Raw genomic sequence first — 23780 nt, 5'->3', positions numbered from 1 at the left:
GCCCCCCCCCATTCCTTTATAATGGTGCAGTGGTATGAACATCAGCCGGTTTAAATTACAACAGGGGGAAATCTCTGACAGCAAAAGACTGCTGACTGGACGCTGACGGTACATTTGTGAGTGAGGACAGCTAATTACTGAAGCTCAGATAAATCAAACAAAATGGAGGAGTGGGGTTAACTGTAAAGAATGGAAGGGGTGCAGTATGCTAGACATCTGAGCAAAGTGGGAAAATGCTCTTAATTAGATAATAGGCAATTATCCGGGTTTGAAGTCCTTATTTTATTAGAAGTTAATTATTCATTGTTTGTCTATCTGCTCTGCAGTCAACGATGTATTTCTCCAGAGCATTGACATTCTCTCTCCTACCACAGGGGAGACCTTGTATCTTGTCACGAAAGAATATGATTTACTTTGCACCTGCATGCTGCTCCAATATTAGTTAACCCTTTAAAGTGAATAGAAATCTCGGAGAACCCCGTAAACTCCTTTCATAAGGACTTAAACATTCAGCTTAAAATCTCAATAATTAAATTTTGCAGCGTTGAATCACTTTTTTTTCATTATCACTTTCAAATTTTACCACACCTTCTACACATCTTAATGTTAGTCACCTAAAATAGCGGCAGATATACTTTTACTAGCTGTTCTCCCTCATTTCCTCTTTTTACAGTATTACTCCACCTCTGCTGATGGCTATGTGTTGTTAACAGCTATAAATAATCCTCAGTTAGATTGGATGTGATTGACAGGGCGTAGAATGTCCTCTTATTAAGATAATGTGTTCTATAATGCTTCCCAATGATGATAATAATATGTCAAGTCTCAACAAAAGCCATTAAACTCTCATTTCCTCGTGACAGGCTCTCAATGTGCTCTCCTTTGTTACTCTATCTAGCATTCCCAGTCACAGAGCAACACTTTAGACGGAAGGTTTTAAGTTTTTAAAATGTATTCGTGTCACAAGTAGGCTTACATTAACACTGCAATGAAATTACTGTGAAAATCCCCTAGTCGCTACACTCCGGCGCCTACTTGGGTACACTGAGGGTGAATTTAGCATGGTCAATGCATCTCACCAGCACGTCTTCTTTTGGATTGTGGGAGGAAACCGGAGCACCCGGAGGAAACCCACACAGACACGGGGAGAACGTGCAGACTCCACACAGGTAGTGACCCAAGCCGGGGATCGAACCCAGGTCCCTGGCCCTGTGAGGCAGCAGTGCTAACAACTGTGCCACCATGCCACCCCTATGGCTAGTGGATATCTTTGCCCATTATGCTGTCTGCAGACGCTACTTCTCCCATGAGCCTCTGACGGCATTAATAACTGAAATCATTACAAAATGGCCGACACTGGATAAACAGCCCGAAACTGTTGTGCAAACTGATCAGTGCTTAATGGATGCACAAATAATTGCCAGGCATCTCTGAGGAATGAGATTCTCCCATTGCCTTACCTGTTTGTTTTATTCATGTAATTTGCTCTTAATTAGATGTCGTTACTACTAGAGAAAAATAACCTTTTATTGCTCAACAACATGCCACGTAACCCAGTTGGCTGTTTTTCACTTTGTACATTTTTCACCCTTGACCTGACAGCTGATTCCTGTGACTGAATTTACATTTCCAATTGATTGGCTATCTATTGCAGAGCGATGGTTTAATTAGATTTTTTTTTAACCTTGAGGTACCAGGTGAGGCCGTTACAAACCATTGCCTGTTCCACTTCCTGTAAAATCCAGTTGAGGACAATGGATTTTGGTTTCAAATTTAGTTCCTGTTCAAGATAACCGAGTTAAGGAAATTTTAAAAAAACACAGCTGTGGTATAACTGTTACTGATGTGAATGTAAACTGATTGAATTAATAGGAGTATGTAGGGAGGAGTTATACAATAAATGGCAGAGTCATCAGGAGTATAGAAACACAGAGGGACCTAGGTGTGCAAGTCCACAAATCCTTGAAGGTGGCAACACAGGTGGAGAAGGTGGTGAAGAAGGCATATGGTATGCTTGCCTTTATAGGACGGGGTATAGAGTATAAAAGCTGGAGTCTGATGATGCAGCTGTATAGAACGCTGGTTAGGCCACATTTGGAGTACTGCGTCCAGTTCTGGTCGCCGCACTACCAGCAGGACGTGGAGGCGTTGGAGAGAGTGCAGAGAAGGTTTACCAGGATGTTGCCTGGTATGGAGGGTCTTAGCTATGAGGAGAGATTGGGTAGACTGGGGTTGTTCTCCTTGGAAAGACGGAGAATGAGGGGAGATCTAATAGAGGTATACAAGATTATGAAGGGTATAGATAGGGTGAACAGTGGGAAGCTTTTTCCCAGGTCGGAGGTGACGATCATGAGGGGTCACGGGCTCAAGCTGAGAGGGGTGAAGTATAACTCAGACATCAGAGGGACGTTTTTTACACAGAGGGTGGTGGGGGCCTGGAATGCGCTGCCAAGTAGGGTGGTGGAGGCAGGCACGCTGACATCGTTTAAGACTTACCTGGATAGTCACATGAGCAGCCTGGGAATGGAGGGATACAAACGATTGGTCTAGTTGGACCAAGGAGCGGCACAGGCTTGGAGGGCCGAAGGGCCTGTTTCCTGTGCTGTACTGTTCTTTGTTCTATGTAAGGATTTTGGAATTTTCCAGAACTTTTGGCTAAAGGTTGGACCAGGCCCAGAATCGGGCACAGGGATCACGAGGCGCAATGAACCTGCTGCCCGTTTTGCTGTGATACAGTTAACACAAAGGGTGCGATTCTCCGGCCTCCCAGCCTGCGTGTTTCTGGATGGGCGAACGCGGTGGTAAAGGGAGGAATGCAGGTAAATTTGGGCGTGCAGCCCATTAAGTCAATTTAAATGCATGCAAATGCATTTAAATTGACATCGCATCTGTTTCGGGCATAGCCCTTGATTGATAAAGGGGGAACCGGTGCGGAGGTGGGCATGGACCGCACTACTCGCCTCACATCCGACTTTATCAAGTTTTTGCGCCTTAAAGTGGGCGCAACCTGATGGTAAAATTGGGCCTGTAGTACCCAATAAAATGGGTGCTCAATCTGTCAGCTAATCCCTTCAATTTCTTTTGATTTTCATTTTCATTTCAAATTCTGTTTTCAACTTTATCAGTCCTCATTTGCTTTAGAAACACAGAAACATTGAAACTGGAAGCAGCAGTAGGCCATTCGGCCCTTCGAGCCTGCTACGCCATTCATCTTGATCAAGGCTGGTCATCAAATTCAATATCCTGATACCCCTTTCTCCCATATCCCATGATCGCTTTAGCCCCAAGAGCCAGATCTAATTTCTTCTTGAAACCAGACAATTTTTTGGCCTCAGTTATTGAACTCACCTTTCATTCCTTTCTTTCAAATCCTTTTACACTTCTAGTTCAGAACCTAACCTTTGTATTTTTCTACCTGTCACAAGCACCAGTAATCTTTAGCTAGTTTTATAAAAACTGGAGATTTACGGCTCCCCTCTGTCCGAATAATCTGATCTGATAATAAACATTTGTCTCCTGCAAGCCTATAATTACGCTTGTGTTGTTACGCTGATAATCTCACAGCTATCGTAAATGCTTCAATTCATGGATAACATTATAACAGAAACTTAAAAGTGCTAACAATTCTCAAAAAACAGTTCTTCAATTTAAATATTTTTAAGTGCCTATAATGATTATTTTCGGAGCTGCCTCCCAAATTTCCTGTTGATAGATGCTCCCCTGATATTGGGCCAAGTTTGATTCAGTGGTCGCTCAAGATTCAAGTCTGACTGGCTTCTTTCCCCTAGTGAAATGCATCAGTCAGCCAGATTTAGTCCATGTAAGTGAGTACTGTGCCTTTAAGAAATGTATTTAATTATGTTTCTCTGCAGGATGTTTCTAGCAGGCCCTGGAATTTGTCGACACCATGTTATCTGCTGCCGGTGTCCTGTATTGTTACTGAGGCATATAATAGATATCATGCTTATTTTTAATTTGATCTAATGCAGGGTTCTATGGTTTTGCTGTGTCCTCCGAGATTGCTGAGTGAACCTGAATTGAGGTTGATTGACAGGTCAGGTGCTATGTCTGGGGACAGGGTTTTTCACAGTAAGAGTTTTAACAACACCAGGTTAAAGTCCAACAGGTTTATTTGGTAGCAAATACCATTAGCTTTCGGAGCGCTGCCCCTTCGTCATTTCCACAGAGCATTGTAGTTTTACATTTAATTTTTCAGTTGCTGCCAGGAGCTGGTGGAAGAATGCAATCTCTCTCAGGCCCCCCCCAGAGGCAGCCTCCCCCCCCCCCCCCCCCCCCGCAGACCATGCCCCCCACCCCCCAGCCTGCCCCAATCACTGGCTCCCCTCCATCCCAGACCGATCGCCATGCAGGGTGGTAGTGGGACCCTCCACTCCCTAAGCCCCCCCCCACAATAGGCCCTGCCCCCTTGGCACTTCCCAATGCCTGATGGGCAGTGCCAAGGTGCCCCCTGGCAATGGACACTTTGCCCCTTGGGCACTGCCAGGGTCCCCATGCCGTCCGACCCCCCTGGGGAGCCCCGATTGCCCCCCTTCATTCTGGCGGGGTCTCCCGCTATTCCCCAAATGTGGGGAGCTAGTTTGAACCCCGCCAGAATGAAGTACTCCTGGCGGGTGGGAGATTCAATCGGTCCCGATAATTACCTAATATGCATATTTTAAAAAGATTAAAAACAGATTTAAGTGACTTACCTGCCTTCCCGCCGGTTTCCAGCGTGGTCTGATCGGCGACTGTTCGTCGGCCCTGGGAGATGCGCATGCGTTCCCGGCGCATGCGCAAATCCCTATTCAAGGCCGCAGACGCGCGTCTCCCACTGCGACCCGCCAGAAAAGGAGCGGGTCGCAATGGGAGAATCGCAGCCATTGTAGCTGTTCATGTCATTTAGAGACTGATAGACTTACAGCAGCACAGTAATAGTTACACAAACTTCATTCAAGATGGGCCTTTGAATCATTGTTATTTGTGTACAAATGCTTCCAATTAGCACATTGCTGAATGTAGATATTTTTATATTGGACATGCCCAGATACATTACGCAGCCATGTGTACAATGGACCAACAGCAATGTAATCAGCATAACAGAAAAGATCGGACGTGGTTAGTGATCAGCTGGTATATCCAGATTATCTATTAGAAAAGCTTCCTTTGACACTGCATAAAATGGTTTAAAAAACAGTTAATTGTGGAGGGGATAATAATTTAGTGCCTCAGCTCCTCTTCTTGGATACAGTGAAGAGTATGCTAATCCAGAAAATGGGATTTGAATAGAATATAGAATATGGTGGTGGTAGTCATCTCAGATCAACATTTCTAACTTGTGCTAATTAATTCAATGTGATCTGATTTCCATCCTATTCATATCTTAACAGTGGCAAATCCTTAAAACACCTTACCTATGTATACATTTTAACCTACTATACTGCACAGCCCACTGATTACTTTAAAGACAACTGACCTACTGATGTATTCAAGTTGGATATCAGTTGATATAAAAGCAACCTACAATAATAATTTGTCTTCATATAACCACATGGTCAAAAAGGATTGTTTCAGTAAAGTTTGTGGCTCCAAAGATGTCTACACAAATATGATTTAAATTATTTATCCATTGTAACAGGTTCCTCACATGAATGTAGCTGCCAATTTAATACAATTTGATGCTTGTTATAGACTGCACGCTGACATGGAATAAATTGTACTTATCTCCCTATATGTCCAGGAACTACAAAAGGTTGTGAATGTAGTCCAATCCATCACGCAAACCAGCCTCCCATCCATTGACTCTGTCTACACTTCCCGCTGCCTTGGCAAAGCAGCCAGCATAATTAAGGATCTCACGTACCCCGGACATTCTCTCTTCCACCTTCCGTCGGGAAAAAGATACAAAAGTCTGAGGTCACGTACCAACCGACTCAAGAACAGCTTCTTCCCTGCTGCTGTCAGACTTTTGGATGGACTTACCTTGCATTAAGTTGATCTTTTTCAACACCTTAGCTACGACTGTAACACTACATTCTGCACTCTCTCGTTTCCTTCTCTATGAACGGTATGTTTTGTCTGTATTGCGCGCAAGAAACAATACTTTTCACTGTATGTTAATACATGTGACAATAATAAATCAAATCAAATGTTTATTTGGGAACAGGCAGTTTCTCTCTTCAGATGTGTTTGCTACAGTGTGCATAAGTTTTAAAGTTTATTTATTAGTGTCACAGTAGGCTTACGTTAACACTGTAATGAAGTTACTGTGAAAATCCCCCAGTCGTCCAGTGCCTGTTCGGGTACACTGAGGGGGAATTTAGCATGGCCAATGCACCTAATCAGCAAGTCTTTCAGACTGTGTGAGGAAACCGGAGCACCCAGAATAAACCCAGGCAGACACGGGAAGAACGTGCAGACTCCACACAGACAGTCACCCAAGCTGGGAGTCGAACCCAGGTGCCTGGCACTGTGAAGCAGCAGTGCTAACCATTGTGCCGCCTGCATAAACTGAGTACCCTAATGGAAACCCTTCTGTTATTCAGATTAGCGATATAGCTATGGGACATTTGCTGTTTAAACTTGTCTCAGTATGCATGGCCCACATCTTATGGCGTCCGGGACCACTCAGAAATCCCAACACAAGGACTCTCGGGAATTACTTAGGAAATTTCAACCTCGATGGGTAATTCCCCTGCTCCCAGGACCCTCCAAGAAAGTCTCCAACTCTGAGTTATAGTCGGGGACTTTGGACGGTTCTGACTTACTTAACTGGATAATTACCCCAGAAACATTTGACAGAAAAATCCTCGCCTAACACATGGGTAACCAGACAACAACTGACCTCCTGACTTCACACTGACCACCCTCCCCCCCCCCCCCCCCACAACCCCCCATCCCTCCTCACCTCATCACCCTGAGTTTAAGTTTATTTATTATTGTCACAAGTAGGCTTACATTAACACTGCAATGAAGTTACTGTGAAAATCCCCGAGTCGCCACACTCCGGGGCCTGCTCGGGTACACTGAGGGAGAATTTAGCATGGCCCATGCACCTAATCTGCATGTCTTTCAGACTGTAGGAGGAAACCGGAGCACCCGGAGAAAACCCACGCAGGCACGGGGAGAACATGCAGACTCCGCACGGACAGTGACCCAAGCCAGGAATCGAACCCAGGTCCCTGGCGCAGTGAGGCCATGATGTGGAGATGCCGGCATTGGATTGGGGTAAGCACAGTAAGAAGACTCACAATACCAGGTTAAAGTCCAACAGGTTTATTTGGTAGCACAAGCTTTCGGAGTGTCACTCCTTCTTCAGGTGAGTGAGGAGTTGTGTTCACAAACAGGGCATATAAAGACACAAACTCAATTTACAAGATAATTGTTGGAATGCGAATCTTTACAGGTAATCAAGTCTTAAAGGTACAGACAATGTGAGTGGAGAGAGGGTTAAGCACAGGTTAAAGAGATGTGTATTGTCTCCAGACAGGACAGTTAGTGAGATTTTGCATGCCCAGGCAAGTCGTGGGGGTTTCAGATAGTGTGACATGAACCCAAGATCCCGGTTGAGGCCGTCCTCACGTGTGCGGAACTTGGCTATCAGTTTCTGTTCAGCGATTCTACATTGTCGTGTGTCGTGACGGCTGCCTTGGAGAACACTTACCCGAAGATCAGAGGCTGAATTCCCTTGGCTGCTGAAGTGTTCCCCAACAGGAAGAGAACACTCCTGCCTGGTGATTGTCAGGCGGTGTTCATTCATCCGTTGCTGTAGCGTCTGCATGGTCTATCATGTGCTATTAACTGCCACCTTTTACTCTGGTACCCTACCCACTCTGCCACCCTACCATCTATCTATGTGGCACCCTACCTACTTCACATTAATTTACTAACACAGCGAAAAGCTATTTAAAAGTGTGGAGGCTTCTCAGTGTGTTAGTGAATGAAGACTTATCAGAATATGACAGCGAGTGCTGTAAAAAGTTTTGGCTTCCCCCTGACGCTTCTGCTCTTCATGGAAGGACTCCGATAAGATACTGTTCACATTTCTGAAGGCTGGGTCAGTGTGTAAAAAGATAAGAGCAGTGTGGTAATCCGATGATGATTTCTTCCATGTCTTCTCCAATGGGAATGAGACACACTTCAATTTGATAAATTATTCTCTTTGTGGCTCTGTGATTGTAATGTTATAAAATTTGTATTCTTTTATGCTGTTCCCATTTTTACTTTAATGTTGTCCAACTCCTATCTCAGTGACGCTGTGAAGTTCAGTTGCCTCTTGCAATGCAGTTTTCGAAGCTGCAGTTGATTCAGCCACTAGAAGGCGTCAGAGAGCTGCCGAGTTTGATTCTGTCTGAGACTTTCCCTCCCTCAAAGAAGGCTAAAGTTGTTGGGACATTGCAAACACGAGTCTCTCGAATCATTTCACATTGGAAAGCGTTCATATCCCAGTGGGTTGTGTGTTACCAGAACATCTGTACGAATAATTTTAACAGAACTTTTACCTTTGCTTTTATTCCTTAATATTTGCAGGTCTTGCAGGGATCAATGTAGTCCCGAATTAATCTGCTGAATACATTTGCACTCTGGGCAAGTTAGACTGAGATAAATGAGGAACAGGAGCTGCCAGCATCACCGGCAGAAGTGCAGAGTTAGTGAACATGAACAAGCGGGAGTATTTATTCAGTGTTTTCTGCAGCTTGGAGACACTTTTTGAATCTGTTTTATTTTGGAAAGTTTTCTACATAATATTTTTATAGTCACAAGTAGGCTTACATTAACACTGCAAAGAAGATACTGTGAAAATCACCTAGTCACCACACTCCGGCGCCTGTTCGGGTACACTGAGGGAGAATTTAGCATGGCCAGTGCACCTAACCAGTACGTCTTTCGGACTGTGGGAGGAGACCGGAGCACCCAGAGGAAACCCACGCAGACACGGGGAGAATGTGCAAACTCCACACAGACAGCGACCCAAGCCAGGAATCAAACCCGGGTCCCTGGCACTGTGAGGCAGCAGTGCCAACCACTGTGCTACTGTGCCATCCCCTGTGCTTGAATCTGACTTCCCCTCAGATAGCCAGACATTGTAAGATTGAAGCACCCTCTTACCCGCAGCCAGGGTATCCCAGGAGCAGATATGGCTTTGACCATGGACTTATCTCCTCCTCCTTTTCAACATTATCACCACCTTCCTCCTCCTGTTCCCCTCCTCCTCATCCTTCCCCCATCATTGCTGTTGTGAATGTACAGTGGTTAGCATTGCTGCCTCACAGCGCCAGGAACCTGGGTTCGATTCCCGGCTTGGGTCGCTGTCTGTGTAGAGTTTGCATGTTCTCCCCGTGTCTGCATGGGTTTCCTCCAGGTGCTCCGGTTTCCTCCCACAGTCCAAAGATGTGCAGGTTAGGTGAATTGGCCATGCTAAATTCTTCCTCAGTGTACCTGAACAGGCGCCAGAGTGTGGCGACTAGGGGATTTTCACAGTAACTTCATTGCATTGTTAATGTAAGCCTTATTTGTGACTAATAAATAAATAAACTTTAAAACTTGGTAGCCAGGCCTGATTTTAACTCACTCAAAATCCATTCAATTAATGCAAGGTTAATACTGGTCTCCAGTCTGTGACCTGTACTCATCAGAGTGGTCTCAATTCGTCCACAATTTTTCACAAAATCTTTCTATATCCACCAGCAATTCCCTTGCTCATTGGGCATGTTATTCCAAATACTTTAACATGGAAATAAAATAACTGCCATGACTAACAGATCACCATTACCTCCATCAGAGAGACAATGTGATGTGCTGAACAATGAAATCTCTTCAAGAAGCTACGGAACTAACTGACTTGAGAGTTTGAAAGGCTGAACTGCGGTGCTAATTTCATTTGATATAAAAAAAAAGATTGGTTCTGAACCTGAACGAGACTTTGATAGATCGTGTTAGAGCAGTTACTGCAGAAGTCAATGCTCGAGTTATGAATGAAACTTTCCTCTGAATTTTAGAGTAAAGATGTTGTGACATGTGGCACTAAGTCTATTTCTCCCTCCTTTTAAAGATAATGCTCTTAAGATTTCTCCTAAGGTGTACTTTCATTGTTTACAGATTTATTGTCCAAGGAGGCCACGTATTGTCAAAGAGAGAGATGGATGAATTTCTATCTAAAAGAATTGTGAGAAAGGAGCGTGGCACTGACAGCATTGGCCATTGCAAATACATTTTTCCTGTGCCTCACTTGACTTCCAGCCACAGGCATTTGACACCTTTCTAAAAGAGTGCCGCTGTTCACCTACAATCTATCTTCATCCTTTTGATTGATGCTGCTTGCTAGTACATAAACTAGACTTTTCCTCCTCTTTGTCAATGCACTTTGTGTGCCTGCTTCCAAAAAAAAAGAGCTATTCGCACCGTAAGCATAATGTGGTCCACTGCATCACGGTCTAAACAAACTGTAAATTCTGCATTAACCTTTCCGCTCAGGTAACTGCTTTTCTGACTATATAAACACTCGTCAGCAAATATCACGGCCCCTCGTTGGCCTGGGATTTTCTCGGCTCAAACCTGCAAACGAGCAGGGGCTTTTTATCAAGTGGAAGTGTGCTCTCTGAAATTCTCAAAGCTCTTTAATGCTACTTGTACAGGTAAATGCTGCAGCTATTGTTTTTTAACCTGGTGTTGTTAAAACTCTTACTGTGTTCACCCCAGTCCAACGCCAGCATCTCCACATCATGGCTATTGTTTTGCACAGCAGTTTCTCCGAAATGACAGTGAGAGGAATGGTCAGATAATCTGGTTTTTGGTAACAGTTGAGGGAGAAATCCTTGCTCTCGTTGCGATAGAGTAAAGAAAGATCTTTTACACCCACTGGTCTACCAACAGCACAGTGGCACAATGGTTAGCACTGCTGCCTCACAGCGCCAGGAACCTGGGTTCAATTCCAGCCCTCGGGTGACTGTCTGTGTGGGTTTCCTCCGGGCGCTCTGATTTCCTCCACTGTCCAAAGATGTGCGAATTAGGTGGATTGGCCATGCTCAATTGCCCGAGTTCAGGGAGCTTAGCAGGGTAAATTCATAGGGTTATGGGGTTAGAGCCTGGGTGGGATTGCTGTCGGTGCAGACTTGGTGGGTCGAGTGGCCTCTTTCTGCACTATAGGGTTTCTATGAATTAGTTAAGCCTGTACATGGTATCCCATCCTGTCCCAAGAGGTCAATGGTCAAAATTTAACTTTAGAGTTGAAGTCTCTGCCTGCACCACTCAACTGCCAAAAGGAAGGCCTGGTCACCACTCTCTGCAGGCCATGTGGGAAGGAATGGGCACAGACGTACCTTGAGCATAGTGACTTGCCTACTGTCCATTCAGGGTTCACCTCTTCCTTGCAATCTCTTGGTGGATAAACCTATTGTGTTGCAACAACGGAATTGTGGAAACAAAAGAAAAATCAACCAATTTAAATAAAAGACTTGACATAATGGCTTTGGTGAAGCTTGGTAAAGATTATGACAATTAAGCCAGAAGTGGTCTCAAATTTTAATGTTATCCTTTGAATGTACTTCCTTGAGTTTCTATAGGTACGTGAAGAGAAAAAGGTTGGTGAAGACAAATGTAGGTCCCCTACAGACAGAAACGGGGGAATGTATAATAGGGGACAAAGAAATGGCCGAGCAACTGAATACATACTTTGGTTCTGTCTCCACAAAAGAGGACACAAATCAGATACCAGAAATGTTGGAGAATGCAAGATTTAGTGGGAGGGAAGAACTGAGGGCGATCACTATTAGTAAAGAAATGGTGCTGGGAAAATTGATGGGATTGAAGGCGGATATTTCCCCAGGGCCTGATAATCGACATCCCAAAGTACTTAAGGAAGTGGCTCTAGAAATAGTGGTCATCTTCCAGGATTGTATAGACTCTGGAATGGTCCCTGCGGATTGCAGGGTAGCTGATGTCACTCCAATATTCAAAAAGGGAGGTCGAGAGAAAACAGGAAATTATAGACCAATAAGCCTAACATCGGTAGTGGGGAAAACTCTCGAATCCATTATTAAAGACTTTATAGTGGAGCATTTAGAAAGCAGTGGCAGGATCAGACAGGGTCAGCGTGGATTTATGAAGGGAAATCATGCTTGACAAATCTGTTGGAATTCTTTGAAGATGTAACGAGTAGAGTTGACAAGGGGGAGCCAGTCGATGTGGTTTATTTGGAATTCAGAAAGCGTTTGACAAAGTCCCGCATAAGAGATTATCATGCAAGATTAAAGTGCATGGGGTTGGGGGAAGTGTATTGAGATGGATAGAAAACTGGTTGGCAGAGAGGAATCAAAGAGTAGGAATTAATGGGTCCTTTTCAAATTGGCAGGCAGTAACTAGTGGGGTGCCACAGGGATCAGTGCTGGGACCCCAGCTTTTCACAATATATATTAATGATTTGGATGAGGGAACAAAATATAACATCTCAAAGCTTGCAGATGATACCAAGTTGGGTGGGAGGGTGAACTGTGACGAGGATGTAGAGATCCTTCAGAATGATCTGGACACGTTGGTTGAGTGGGCAAATCAATGGCAGATGCGGTATAATTTGGATAAATGTGAGATTATTCACTTTGGAAGCACAAACAAGAAGACTGTAAATTGGGAGAGGGGAGTGTGCAGCAGGACCTGGGTGTCCTTGTGCACCAGTCGCTGAAGGTAAGCATGCAGATACAGCAGGTGGTAAAGAAGGCAAATGGTATGTTGGCCTTCATTGCGGGAGGTTTTGAGTACAGGAGCAGAGATGTGTTATTGCAATTATACAGGGCCTTGGTGAGGCCACATCTGGAATATTGTGTGCAGTTTTGATCTCCTTTTCTGAGGAAGAATGTTCTTGCTCTCGAAGGAGTGCAGCGAAGGTTTACCAGGCTGATTCCAGGGATGGCAGGACTGGTGTATGAGGAGAGATTGACTAGGTTAGGATTATTTTCACTGGAGTTCAGACGAATGAGGGGGATTTTCATAGAGACTTATAAAATTCTAACAGGACTAGACAGGGTAGATGCAGGGAGGATGTTCCTGATGGTGGGGATGTCCAGAACCAGGGGTCACAGTCTGAGGATTCAGGGTAGACCATTTAGGATGGAGATGAGGAGATATTCCTACACCCAAAGAGTGGTGAGCCTGTGGAATTCATTACCGCAGGAAGTAGTTGCTGCCAAAACATTGAATGTATTCAAGAGGCGGCTGGATATAGCACTTGGGATGAATGGGATCAAAGATTATGCGGAGAAAGCAGGATTAGGCTATTGAGTTGGACGATCAGCCATGATCGTGATGAATGGCGGAGCAGGCTCGAAGGGCCAAATGGTCTCCTCCTGCTCCTATCTTCTATGTTTCTATGTTTCAGGCACTAGTTAGATTGACTGTTAATCTCTATGTCTATAGAAATGATGGCTGGGATTTAATGGATCCCACCGGATTGGGTTAGGTGGTGGGTGGGCGGGCCTGCTGAATTGCAGCGGAGGCTGAATGGCTCGTTCCCATCAGCGGGGAAACCCAGCCCCATTTGGACAGCAACAGGAATGGGCTGAGATGGGGAATCCGCCCGCTGGCTCACTAACAAGCCACTTACAAGGTCATCATCCCCAAGCGCATTGGGATTTAATGGTGGATCTGAGATTCTCCTGAACTCGCTCGGGTCTCCTGTGTCTTCTGAAGGACACCTAGCAAACCCTATTGGGTTTACCAGTGTTCTCCAGGGGTGGTGGTAGAGGGTGGTCTTCCTCCCTCTTTCAAAGACACAGTGCCCATTCCAGGGACCCAGCCTAGTTGTTGGGGGGGGGGGGGGGGGGGTTGCAGGGGAGAGGGGGGGGTTGCAGGGGAGGGGGGGGTTGCAGGGGAAGGGGGGGGTGGGAGTTTCACTGAGAACAAACCTCTTACCCTTACATCTGAAACCTCCTCCTCTCTGGCAATCCGTTTATAGATATAGATAGCTGGAAAATTGGGCGGAGAGGTGGCAGATGGAGTTTAATCCGGATAAATGCGAAGTGATGCATTTTGGAAGAAATAATGTAGGGAGGAGTTATATAATAAATGGCAGAGTCATCAGGAGTATAGAAACACAGAGGGACCTAGGTGTGCAAGTCCACAAATCCTTGAAGGTGGCAACACAGGTGGAGAAGGTGGTGAAGAAGGCATATGGTTTGCTTGCCTTTATAGGACGGGGTATAGAGTATAAAAGCTGGAGTCTGATGATGCAGCTGTATAGAACGCTGGTTAGGCCACATTTGGAGTACTGCGTCCAGTTCTGGTCGCCGCACTACCAGAAGGGCGTGGAGGCATTGGAGAGAGTGCAGAGAAGGTTTACCAGGATGTTGCCTGGTATGGAGGGTCTTAGCTATGAGGAGAGATTGGGTAGACTGGGGTTGTTCTCCTTGGAAAGACGGAGAATGAGGGGAGATCTAATAGAGGTGCACAAGATTATGAAGGGTATAGATAGGGTGAACAGTGGGAAGCTTTTTCCCAGGTCGGAGGTGACGATCACGAGGGGTCACGGGCTCAAGCTGAGAGGGGCGAAGTATAACTCAGACATCAGAGGGACGTTTTTTACACAGAGGGTGGTGGGGGCCTGGAATGCGCTGCCAAGTAGGGTGGTGGAGGCAGGCACGCTGACATCGTTTAAGACTTACCTGGATAGTCACATGAGCAGCCTGGGAATGGAGGGATACAAACGATTGGTCTAGTTGGACCAAGGAGCGGCACAGGCTTGGAGGGCCGAAGGGCCTGTTTCCTGTGCTGTACTGTTCTTTGTTCTTTGTTTTTGTTGGGCCATCTTGGGACATGTTGGGTGGTGTTACCCTTAGCAAGAGATCTGGCTGGGGGAAAAGATCCTTTTTCAAATGAAGTTTTATTTACTTACTCAGCTATGTACAGGATTACAAAGCACGAGGACAGTGCCCTGTTCATCTCTCAGATTCTCCTCAGCATTACATAGCTCCTTACACACATCCTCAGTAACTATTGTTGGGGCATTATTAGAGTTAACCCCTCACACTACAGACAATCCCCCACTCTCCACGACCCCAAACCACCCACACACACTTGTTTCTAGGGATCCAGCCAGTGGAAACGGCCAGAAAATTCCAGCCCTAACCGTTAGCCTAACTACTTTTGAAGTATAAACTTCTCACTACAGCTCAATGGTTTGGAAACTTGAGTTTAAGGTCAAAGTGGAAGAACTATGGGCAGAAAAATTGGGATTCAGCTTAACGAAAGACATAGAATCATAGAATTCCCTACAGTGCACCAACAACAATCCCACCTCATACCCCCACATATACCTCCTAATCTCCCTAACAATAAGGAGCAATTTAGCATGGTTGATCCACCTAACCTGCACATCTTTGGACTGTGGGAGGAAACCAGAGCACTCGGAGGAAATCCACGCAGACACGGGGAGAATGTGCAAACTCCACTCGGAAAGTCACATGAGGCTGGAATTGAACCCGGGTCCCTGGAACTGTGAAGAAGCAGTGCTAATCACTGTGCCACCCGAGTCACTGGACTAATTCTGGGGATTTGGATTGAAATCCTACCCTGGCAGCTGGTGGAATTTAAATTCAATAAAGCAAACATCTGGAAACGAAAGCTAGTTTCAGTAACAGTGACCATGAAACTATCATCGGTTGTCATAAAAATCCAACCAGTTCTCTAATGTCCTCTGGGGAAGGAAATCTGCCATCCTTACCCGGTCTGGCCTATGTGCAAATTCAGATCCATAGCAATGAGGCTGACTCTTAAATGTCCTTTGAAATGTTCAGTTCACGGGCAACAAATGATAGTCTTGCCAGAGACAGCCACATCCCAACAAAGAATAAAGTGTGCAGGGACATAATTAGTAATCTAAAATTAATACACAATTTGTATGTTCCAGGCATTTTAAAAACATCTTGGCAGTCAATCCCAGGCAGCACAGGTTATGGTTCCATTATTTCTCATCTATTATATTGCATAGTAGTTCAAACAGAATTACATTCCAGTCACTTCCAATGCATGTAATAAATACAAGACAGAACCCCGTTCTCACAGATATATTAGATATTAGCAGCTGCAGACATATTGTACGTTGGAAATAGATGTAATGAACATTTTCATCAAATCATTTATCTCTAAGTTGATCAAATTTTCTTATTTCATATGTTAAAAGCCAAATCAATTTTGAATTTAAAGGAGTTCTGCTGGATAATTCTAATTGCTCGCAAAATTACAATTATGCACATTATGTGGTGATTACTCCAATTAATTCATCATGTACTTTTAAACATTTGGCAACGTACTAAATGTAATTACTGTGAGGAGAAAATAAATTAACCATCAATTGCATTTTGTTACAAAGATGAGTGACTAAGAACTCCAACGGCATTCGGAGAAATTTGCCCAGAGCAGTATTGCTTATTAGCGTTGCTTCGATGCATTATTGATCTGCACAGCACACTTGTCCATATGAATGCCCCAGTGTCATTAAATGAACTGTTATTTACTTGTACATCCAATGAGTGTGGGCCAATAATGCATTGCCTGGTGATGCACATAAAGTACCAGCACTCTGGCCCTCGCACACTCAAGGTATGGACAAATCTCCATGCAGCCAGCTTGTAGGAAATGCACTGTTCACAAACAGCACGTTACACCCTCCCAAGACTATACACATCACATAACATTGGCAGAGTATTTGAGCAGCACTCCAGATGCACAGAATAGGTACCAGAGAGGAAGTCAGAATTCTTGGACCTGCGGCTGAGATCGCCAACCTCGTCTGCGTTTGAGATTCTCCAAACTCGTCTGCGGCTGAGATTCTCCAACCTCATTTGCGTCTAGGATTCTCCGCTCCCGCTGCTGTGAATGGAGATTTGACGAAGCGTAGGATTCTGTTCTGGCTGGCAGCGTTAGTGGGGCGTCCAACATTAGAGAAATCCCACAATGTCCCATTTGTTCAATTCGAAGAGTAAATGGTACACAATTGACTACGAGCTACCGTGAAGAGGAACAACCAATAAGCTCCAGCACAAGTCTGGACACAGAGGGAGAAGTAGATAGTGATCAGAAGAAAGTGGCACAAAACACTGGGGAAGAGATGACAGTGATGAGAGGCTATCTGGAACACTGTGAAGGTTCAGCATAATGTGCTACCTTGGAGCTGCATGGGGTAGGCATCTCAACAAAGCTGATTTGGAATAAAGGTTTACACAGCAACAGGAATGCATGAAGCTTTCTCCAACACAATGGCTAGAATCCTCTAATGTCGTACACCTGGACACCAGTGAGCGCTGAGAACCTGGCGATCAGCCAAATCTCCATTCACAACAACGGGACTGGAGAATCCCAGCCACGGGCGAGGCCGGATAAGCCCGGCCAATGTTGGGAGCTAGTTAGTCATTTCTAGAATGGGTTGGAGATCTGCTCCGTCAGATGATCGCAAACTAGTGAAAGTAAAAACTACCTCATTTACATTGGGTCTGGGGTCTGTGGTATTGGGTGTGATGCTTGTTCAGAATGAATTGTAATGCTGTCGGATTATTCCCAATAAATTAAGGAGAATACCTTATGAAGAACATTTTATGCTTAAAATTAATGATCGGGAAATCATGGGCTGGGAATGGATAATTTCCAGATATGCACTCTCTGCATGCACAGGGAGCGATGAAGCATAAAATCTCCTCTTAAACTCCTGTAATGGTATTTCTGATATAAAAGTGTGCGCAACACTTTGCGGAATGGCACTTTGCGAAATTATAGCTTTTCGGTCTTAATGCAAGTTGAGTGAACAGCATCTAACTGGCAGTTGTAGAAGCTCTGCTTCTTAGCAAGTCTGTCGGGTTTTTTGGTGCGGTTTGTCTCATTCCTTAACTTTCGCACATCGAACGCTCAATATAGGCTTGTAGAACCATAGAACATCCATGGTAAATTGCCATCTAATTTAATCCTGAAGTCCCAAATGGCCCTGAGGGGTCATAAAAATATATCTTTCATTTTGAAAGAGGCAAAAAGAAGGTTGCTTCAGCAGCTGAATTCATTTCATGAAAGATTACATGAGATCCATAAAATAGTGTACCTGCGGTGCCAATGAATTAGTTTTTGTGAAATATTGAGACGGAGATTGCATTGCGTTTTTGAAATTGATTTATTTACCCGCGTATGGGAGCGTGTGGCCTTTAACATTCTGACAATTTCCAAATGTTAACACTTTACTGCTAACTATATTTTTTACCAAGTCATTTTAATGAATTCTACAATTAAATGGCAGTAATGAATAATTGCAGCATTTATTAACACCACCTTCATTTGTAATGACTTTTTAATAATTCAATAATTTGAATAAAATATTCATCTTGGACACAGATGACATTTTATGGGAAGTATACAGATGAGGTTATGAAGTAGAACAGTGCTGGGAACCAAGGGAAGGTTGTGACTTTAAGAGCTCTATAGTTTGCCTAAACCATTTCCCTGGTATGACTGCAGCGGACATAGTGGAGGAGCTGGAGTGGTGAGAATGCAGAATGGAAGGATTTAAGGCTGCAATGTATAAAAAAAAATTGCGAGAACAAAATACCTTGTCAATTGGATTCAAATCTGGTTCTGAAACATAAGGGTTTGCTTCATAATCTACTGACGATGAAGCAAATGACCTCTGGACAACTTAGTCACGTTTTGAGTAGACTAGATATAAAATTAGTCTATATTAAATACTTAATACAGCAACTGCAGCCCAAAGGCATTGAAGGCGAAGGTTAATATTGGCCAGAGGATGTAATTTTAGTGCAAATTATCCCCATGTGTATCTCAGAGGTTATGTTTTCTCATTAGCTCCTTTATGTGAACATGAATTTTTTTTAGCAAAAGTCGATTTGTAAGATGTAGAGAGACTCAGCAAGGATGTTTATCAGATAGACTGGAATTGTTTTCAATCCTGGAGACGTATAGGGAGTCAAGGTTCATTTAGTCAAAGGAAAACAATACCTTAGAACTGCAAGTTTTATGGGTCACTAATTTTCATCTAAACTAATAAACCATTTTTTTTACACTCTTTCCCATTTGAGAGGAGGAATAACTTTTTAAATGAAAAGGCAGCCCACTGCAGACCAGTCATATCAGCTGTGTCAATGTTCAGTGAACTAGGCCCTGTTCAGTGATCTAGGCCCAACAGTGAGCCAGGCCCTTTGGTGAGCTAGGCCCTGTTCAGTAAGCTAGGCCCTGCGATGAGCCAGGCCTGCGGTGAGCTAGGCCCTATTCAGTGAGCTAGGCCCTGCAATGAGCCAGGCCCACGGTAAGCCAGGCCCTGTTCAGTGAGCTAGGCCCTGCGATGAGCCAGGCCTGCGGTGAGCCAGGCCCTGTTCAGTGAGCTGGGCCCTGCAGTGAGCTAGGCCCTGTGGTGAGCTAGGCCCTGCGGTGAGCTAGGCCCTGCGGTGAGCTAGGCCCTGTTCAGTGAGCTAGGACCTGTGATGAGCCAGGCCTGCGGTGAGCTAGGCCCTGTTCAGTGAGCTAGGCCCTGCGGTGAGCCAGGCCCTGTGGTGAGCCAGGCTCTGCAGTGCCATCTTCATCATGTGGCACCCATACAGGCACCTTACGCTCATCCTGCTCCCGTGAAAATGTGGCCCATTTAAAACATTATTTATTAGTGTCATAAGTAGGTTTACATTAACACTGCAATGAAGTTACTGTGAAAATCCCCCAGTCGCCACACTCTGGCACCTGTTCGGGTATACTGAAGGAGAATGTAGTTGGGCCAATGCACCTAACCAGCACGTCTTTCGAACTGTGGGAGGAAACCGGTGCACCCGGAGGGAACCCACACAGGGAGAATGTGCAGACTTCACACAGACAGTGACCCAAGCTGGGAATTGAACCCAGGTCCCTGGCGCTGTGAGGCAGCAGTACTAACCACTGTGCCATCATGCAGTGACTATGTCTGGCTCCAGAACTACTCCCCTCTGGACCCGAAGGTTACATATTGTGCAGCAGATGACAATGATGCGGGATATCCTTGTAGGTGCTTATGTAAGGGCACCCCCAGATCTAACGTGGCATCAAAACCTTACCTTCAGAAGGCCCATGGCCTGTTCAATGGTGGCCCTTGTAGTCATATGGCAGCAATTGTTTTTATCCCTATCCTGTGCACTGAGGTGTAAACACAGTAAGAAGTTTAACAACACCAGGTTAAAGTCCAACAGGTTTATTTGGTAGCAAAAGCCACACAAGCTTTCGGAGCTCTAAGCCCCTCCTTCAGGCACCTGAAGAAGGGGCTTAGAGCTCCGAAAGCTTGTGTGGCTTTTGCTACCAAATAAACCTGTTGGACTTTAACCTGGTGTTGTTAAACTTCTTACTGTGTTTACCCCAGTCCAACGCCGGCATCTCCACATCACTGAGGTGTATACAGGGATCAGAAACTTTGGGGGGAGTTTTCCCATCCCGCCCACCACGGGAATCCTAATGGATGGGGGAGGGGTGGACTAAGCAAAGGTTTGTTGACATCGGGCAGGATTTTCCAGTTTTTGGGGTGAGCGCGGCCGCAAAATCCCACCCTTTGACTTCAGAAGATACCTCTTGTTCCCCAGAATCCAGCCATGAAGTTGTTCCAGTGGCCGAAACAGCTGAGGCACTTGGGACTCTCTCAGGATCTCGGAATTGTTAAAACTTTCTGGAAACGTCACAGACACCAGCATGGTCCTCTTACTGTGCTTTCAGACACAGTGAATATCAAGGGAATGAAAGCCTTTTCTGTTGCCAAAGACATCTGGCTGCACTGAGGGAGCCTCAATGGTCACATGAGTACAATCATTGGCCTGCACCTTGGGAAATCATGCCATGGTCGCAAAGTTGAGTGCCCACTCAGTCTGAGAGATTGCGAACTGTATCCCAATACATGACAATAATAAATCAAATCAAATCAAATCATGTTCCTATGGTCAATAGTTGAATCCTTCGCATTTCAATGGCTATAACCAGGTGACTAAACACAGACTGGGATTGGATCTTACTGATCCACATCGATCAGCAGTTATTGGATCAACTCAATGAGCCTTTCCACAGATTTAATTGAATGGTTTTAAACAATTTACATGAAAATCTTCTGAGAGAAACACGTAGAATACTTCCAAGAGAAAAACAAACTTGCTTCTGGAATAATTGATTGTTATAGTGTGTTGGCAATTGGCAAAGTGAGTTATCACATTGATAATTCACTTTGGGATTTGGGTTCAAATCCAAGCCAAATAATGGAACAAAAACAGAAAATGCTGTAAAATCTCAGCAGGTCTGACAGCACCTGAGGAGAGAGAATAGAGCCAACGTTTCGAGTCAGGATGATCCTTCATCATCCCAAATAATGGTATGCAGTTTTCCTCTCCTATGTGAAATGAAATTGCAAAAAACTAATAATTCAGTATGAGAGATTGCACAGAAGACTGGAATGGGCAAAGGAAATGCTACATTATTGCAACAAGAGTTGGCTGAGATTGGAATTAAGATTTGTAGATGGAAATTTATTTCGTTTATCAATGTCATTGTAGCATTATCACATTCACACTTAATGTCGATTCAAAACTTGTTTGGTTCTCTCCAAGTGGGCATCTTGGCCTTGCAGTTTTACTGTAAAACTCCCACAGGTAGGTGCAGTTTTCTCACCCGCTTTTCTTGTCAATATTTTTACTTTGATGTGATTCCTTTCAGTTCACTCTTTGCTTAAGGTTGACAAATAACCCTGACAAATTAAGGAGCGTTCAGTCACACAGTTACGGTACAGAATCCAAACATGCGCAGGTTTTAAAAAATTATTAGCGGATGGAATTATCTTTTGAAGTAACAAGCTGTCTACTGCTCTTCAGGTCTAACAACTCACCAACTAAACCACCTTTGGAAACCACATGTTTCAAAGTCACTAGTTTCCACAATTTTTGTGGAATCCTTACATTTTATTGTTAAAGGGGAAATCTCACCTCCTTAATATTATTCTTCATCAGAATTTAGTGTCCTGGGTCTTAAGGGGTACAACATCTATATACAAAACAAGCTGGTGGAACTCACTTTGAGCTGTAGATTTGTTCTAACAATTCTGCATTGAGTGACGGTGAGGGCTGAATGGCCTCTTGATGTGCTGTAGCTTTCTCAATGTTCACGGATAAATGTTTTTTTGATGTGTGACATCCCCGTGTCTGGAAAAGAAAGCATCTGACAAACTAGAAGGAGAACTTGTCCAAGGGCTTATCCTTTAATAAAGCAAAATTAAACCTAAGTTCCTCTCATCTAGAACACTTAATAAGAAATCTTGTTTATTTTGATAAATGGCATGAATTATTCATACCACATAATGCTCCTGTTATTAAATGCAAAATCCTATCAGTTATATGCACCTTATGCCATTGGTTCCAATATTTTCCTCTTCACAATGCCTAAGGGAACACTAAGATTATTTAACAATAAACAGACAGTGATACAGTCATTCAAGTTAATGCTATTTTCTCAACACAGCCAGAGAATTTTCTTGATATGTCTGATGGAGCGATAATTCAATTCTCATGCTAAAGCCAATACTTTTTTTAAGTGGGTCCTGGCCCTACCAACACATCATATTTTCACCTATAATTTGTTAAGTTGGGCAATTGCTACCTCTGTGCTACGTGTTAAACAAATATTTGGACATATTTAGCACTTCAAATGATGCCAAAGCAATTTGTGAAAACAATATAGAAGAGTTTCTTTCAAGTTGATTTGCTTTTTGCCAAATGTAATTTTGTGAGCATCACCCATCCACACATGGAAAAATATTTGCACACACACACACACTCACACTGGTATTCACAGACACACTCACTCAAACACATGTACACAGATACTCATACACACAGGTACTCATATACATACACACACACACTCACACAGGTACTCATATACACACGCTCACACACACTCACACAGGTACTCATATACACACACAGGTACTCATATACACACTCACTCACACACACGTACATAGATACTCACACACATACACACACAGGTGCTCACATACACACTCACTCACACACATGTACACAGAAACTCACAAACGCAAGCACACAAACACTCATACTCAGATACTCACACTCACTCACATGGAGTCTGCATGTTCTCCTCGTGTCTGCGTGGGTTTCCTCCGGGTGCTCCCGTTTCCTCCCATAGGCTGAAAGACGTGCTGGTTAGGTGCATTGACCCGAACAGGTGTCGGAGTGTGGCGACTAGTGGATTTTCACAGTAACTTCATTGCAATGTTAATGTAAGCCTACTTGTGACACTAATAAATAAACTTTAACTTTAAGATTTGATGAGGGGGAGGACAGTAATTGGAGAGCAGTAGGTTTGAGATAATACATTGTCAGATCTAATGGGAGATTGCTTTCCTCATTTACTTGGATAATAAATCGCACAATTGGCCAGCATACAGCCTGACTGTTTGCTCTTGTACGTATGCATTGGTGTTCCTCGCAGCTTTGACCTGAATATCACCTATAAAATTCAACTCATCAATTTTACTCTTATTAATATTTGATTGACTTTTTTTTTACACAGTGCTTCACAAGATAAAATTTGTTTCGGCTCTTTGCATTCAGCACTGGTTTTCTTTGGCATTCAGTTGTCAGAAACGAGGAGGCAAATAACCATTGACTTGGATTTACATCAACTGAATTAAATTAGAACGGCATTTCTCCTCCAGAATAAAACCAACATAAATGGAGATCAAAACCCAAGATAAAGAGACAAGCTTCAAATAAACTTTAATTATCTTT

At 44.1% G+C, this 23780-nt stretch overlaps 1 long non-coding RNA gene across 1 annotated transcript in view; it reads right to left on the bottom strand.

The window, feature by feature from the left end:
* LOC144502778 (uncharacterized) overlaps positions 1-4793 on the bottom strand; it is a 39613-nt gene extending 34820 nt beyond the window's left edge. The window contains exon 1 of the long non-coding RNA XR_013499384.1: positions 4710-4793. This is a non-coding gene — a long non-coding RNA (uncharacterized LOC144502778). The remainder of the gene's footprint in view (positions 1-4709) is intronic.
* Positions 4794-23780: the final 18987 nt, after the last annotated feature.

Source organism: Mustelus asterias, chromosome 13 (genome assembly GCF_964213995.1).
Source record: "Mustelus asterias chromosome 13, sMusAst1.hap1.1, whole genome shotgun sequence".
NCBI classification, from domain to species: domain Eukaryota; kingdom Metazoa; phylum Chordata; class Chondrichthyes; order Carcharhiniformes; family Triakidae; genus Mustelus; species Mustelus asterias.
The sequence above is the reverse complement of the archived record's forward strand: the minus strand, read 5'-3'. Positions and strand labels throughout refer to the sequence as shown.